The sequence below is a fragment of the Eurypyga helias genome, unplaced genomic scaffold (assembly GCF_000690775.1).
Source record: "Eurypyga helias isolate BGI_N326 unplaced genomic scaffold, ASM69077v1 scaffold10950, whole genome shotgun sequence".
NCBI lineage: Eukaryota > Metazoa > Chordata > Aves > Eurypygiformes > Eurypygidae > Eurypyga > Eurypyga helias.
The window spans coordinates 109,875-114,274 of NW_010226314.1; the positions used below are offsets into that span (position 1 = coordinate 109,875).

General features: G+C 38.9%; 1 protein-coding gene across 1 annotated transcript in view; it reads right to left on the reverse strand.

The window, feature by feature from the left end:
• The window catches only part of LOC104510396 (transmembrane protein 117-like), a gene marked incomplete at its 3' end in the record, with an annotated part of 134,021 nt that overhangs the window by 107,005 nt on the left and 22,616 nt on the right, over positions 1-4,400 (reverse strand). The gene's annotated exons all lie outside the window — the stretch shown is intronic.

Genomic DNA, 4,400 nt, shown 5'->3' on the forward strand with positions numbered 1-4,400 from the left:
AACATTTGATGGAATGTATTCAGTCCAGCATCTGATAGGGGCTGTATGAAGTGAATGAATGAACTGGAGACTGACTGAATGAAATAGGCAGTTTCTCTCTAGTATAGATTTGTTAACAGAAGGGTTCGGACAGAACTAGAATGCACAGTGCACCCCAAGGAATTACAATACTCTCTCTGCTCTACCACAAAAGGCTTTTAAAATACCTTTCCATTTTCATTTTCTCATGTCCATGTTTCACATGTTTCTTTCACCTGTCTCTTTAAAGGAAAGGACAAGATTTTGTAATAAACAACTAGTAAACAGTCTGGTAGAAGTCAACTCATAAGCTTGTTGATAGAATATGTTTATGTAGCATTCACCAATTTTTTATCTATTTTATACAAAACACACTAGCAATTCCCAATCTCACTTTTTTGCAACATGGTTATATTTTGCATTATAATCTGTCCTATGTGTTCAGCAGCATTGCGAGAATGAGAAAATATTCATTTGCCAATGGATATTTAGTTAAGTTTGATAAGAAGGCCCTGTACTTGCTCCAACTCTTAATTAATGTTTACTTGACTCAGTAAATGAATTACTATCAAATGCTACTATTCCAACTAGAATAGTACACAAACAGAATTCCAAATAGAATTAGACACAAGAGCAGAATCTCAGATGAGTAAATAAATACAGGCCAGAATCTCCAACCAATCTTCCCATTTGTAAGTCTGTATGTATGAGTCATCAAAAAGAAAACTTCACTTTTTTACACTTTTCATTTATTCCCACTTTCTTGCTAAGTTTCCTTTCAGTGCCAAAGCATCTCCAGCTTTCTAAGGTCATCACTCAGGACTTTATCAGCACTTCATGTATCTGTAGATTCTTTCATGAGGTTACTTAGACAAAGCCTCAAAAATCATGAATTTCCTGTGCAGAGAAAGACAGAATGGGTATGGGGGGATGTGATCTGTAATGTATTTCATATGACTTAATACGAACACGACACCTTTTGAAATAGCTCTTTTGTTATGATCTAAGACCTAAGAAACATATGAAACCAGAACAACAGAAATAGAAAAATGGCTGTACTTTGCCAGATCAAATATCTGTCTGTCCCAGTATTTCACCTCTGACAGATGACCAAGAAAAGTATTAGAACAGGGAAACACTATAGGTGATACAGGCCCCATCACAGACCCCCCCCCCCAGCTGCCAGCAACCTGAGGCTCAAGGGCTTTCTCAGCCAAAGTTGATATCATTGTGTGTAAAACTCCAATATACTTTTGTTCCATGCATTTATTAATCAATTTTGCATCTACAGAGACACCTGCAATATTCTGTGGCAATGTGCTCCATAGCATGTGTTGTGCAAAAAAGTACATCCTTTTGTTTTCATCCTACCACTTGATATTATTTGATAATTCCTAAATTTTATATCATGAGAAACAGTGAAAAATTGTTGTTAGTTCATTTTCTCTGTGCTACCCATGATTTTATAGACCTTTTCATAGAGTCTAGTCCACTTAACAGTTTCTTATACAGAAGGTGTTCCTTTGATCATACTTGCTGCCCTTCTTTATGTATTGTTGAGTTGTTCATACTGTCTTCTGAAGGGGGAACAGAACTGTGTACATTATTCAAATGCAGGAGCAATATAGGCATGAACAGTAGCACAATGATTTCTTTTCCTTGTTCTAAACTCAGTTCATTGTTCTCTGCTCTTTTCCTAATAATTCCTTACATTCTCTCTTTTGCCCTCTCCTCACCTTTGCACTGACATTTTTATACAACTATGAATGTTAACTCCAAGCACTGTTCCTTACGAGGCAATAGGCTGTCATCTGCCACACTGTCATCTACTAACTTGGTGTTGTGAATTCCTTCTGTAGCTCTTTTCAGTGAACTTTCATTTTTGCTACACTGAATAATACAGTACTGTAAAAAACTGCCATTGCGCTCCTTACCCTCCTTTCCAGTATACTTCTGCAAATACCAAGCAGTACAGACACCAGCAAAGATCCCTTTAACACATTACTAATGATCTGCCTTTATTCTTCAAACTGCCCATTTATTTCTACCCTTTGCCTCCTGGCTTTTAAGCAGCTGTTCACCTCTGAACACATCTTCACTCTAATCCTGACCAAGATACCTGAGAGATGAGAGACATATTGAAAGACTTGGAAATTCAAGTAAGTTATACCAGCTGGATTTATTAGTGTACATACTCAGTAATGCTTTAAGGAGTCTAACAGATTTTTTGTAGGGCATGACCTCCCACTGCAGAAGGCTTCTTCCAGAGTCATCTTTAATACAGCATATTTTGTTTACAGTTCATTGATCCTTCCAGCTTGTCTAGTAGGGATATCAGACTTCTATATCTATGGTGTCCCAGTTTCCCCCAAGCACATTATAAAAGAGTAACTGCAAAAGTGCACAAAAGTTTATGTTTATATTAAAATTTTAAGCTAGTGTGACTTTCAAACTGTGCACCACAAAACTTCTTCAGCAACACACTCCCTCTCCAAAGCATATTTGGTAAAATGAACGAAAAGATAGGAACTACATACACGGCCCAACTCTCCAGAACCCTTTCAGAAGTTTTGGAAAGCACTGGTCTGCATTTTAGTTTAATTTACTGTTCTTTCAAAGAATACTTCATCTGTGAATCTGGCAGCCTGTCTAGTGTGATGTTAGAGTATGTTTTAGGACAATCAGAAACCTGACAAAATACTGAATTTTCAATGAGTTTAGTAATAGCCACTTTCACTTATTAATGCAGCAAACAGGAAAAAATACTGTCTACTATAAACCACAGGAAAAAAAAAAAAAACCACAAAACCAACAAACAGCTGCTATTGAACCACAAATGCTCTCAGCAGGGAGCAAAGTAATTTTCCCTGACTGTAAACAGCTTCAAAAGGCCTTAGGTAAACACTGTGACGGTCAGAAACTCAAGGGATGAAAGAAGCAGAGTTCTATGTGAAACAAACCATCACAACAGTAATTTTAATCCAAAAGTGACTACCACCCCTACAGTCCCTTATTAGCATGTGCAGTATATGGGATTCAAACATCCTCCCCCAGCCTTGACTCAGCCTCTCCTACACGAATTATCAGTGTCTCCTGTCCGTGCCACACAGTGTTCTTGCAAGATGGTCAGCTGCCGGGCACTGAGGGCATTTTGACTGGCAATGCACTAATTTCAGTATGTGCTCTATCATGTATTTCAGTGAGTCACATGGAATCAACTACTATGCTCTGCCTCCATGGCACTCATCTATGCAGCCTGCCAAGTTTATTATTCTCTGTACTCCCATCTGCCCCCCCTTTTCTGAAGTTCCAGGAGTAGCTCATGACATACCATGTACCAAGTACACATGCAACACCCATTCTCCTTCAAAACGCTGTTACAGAGGCCAGAGGAGGTTTGAAATGGAAGTCCTTCTGGCCTTTCTAAAACAGAAGAAAAGAATAAAGGTACACAGTGTGAGGTGTATCCTGGTATTCACCAATGCAAACTCAACCATTGTATGAGCACTGATGGAAGTAATCAAAACACTCAGGGTTCCAAGGTGTCCCAAACACCTTTTCTTTCAGTACCTCTGATGGCTCCAGTACTTCTGTGTGACTAGAGGTAATGCTAAATGTCATATTTTGCACCTACTTCCTCATATATATGGTGTCAAGACAGCTCATTGTTTCCCTCAGGTGTTCAGCACAGGCTGCAGGGAGTTGTTCTGGATGCAGTCGGTTATCAGTGTGGCAACGGCCTCAGATGCTGCTGAGTATGAGCTCTAAGAGGTAGGTTGTCCTGTGTACTCCCAAATGCAGCACTGTACACAAAAATATCCCAAGGAATAAACAGCAAAGGTACTAGACACCATAGGGCCAACTGCCTCTAGGGGGAGCAGTTTAAAAAAGAAACAGTGAAATGTGACTACCAGTAGTAGCAACTGTCTTTTTATTCAAAAATTCTAGGTAAAGCAGTATTTGTCAGGGCTTTTTCAGTGCTATTCCAAATACCCACAGGTAGTGACAGAAAAACCAAAGCATATATTAGAACGGTCTAATATACTGCTTATATACCAGGAGCAATGTCAGCGAATTGAGATGTGAAGGGCAGACTTCACTAGAAGAGGGATGCAGACTAAAGGATTTAGGGAAATGTGCAGCTAATGTGCATCCATAACAGAAGGACTCTGCAGAAGAACAGGAATCATTTTACCTCTATACACAGCATTGTAAGACTGATACCAAACTGCTGCATACAGTTCTGCAGTCCACATTTTTAAAGCATGTTGAAAAACTGTGTCAAGAAAAGACATACAGCGAATTCTAAAATTTACCTGTTTAACTCATTAAAACAGAACTGAGAGGTGACCAGGTCACAGAATACACATATCTTCATGGGG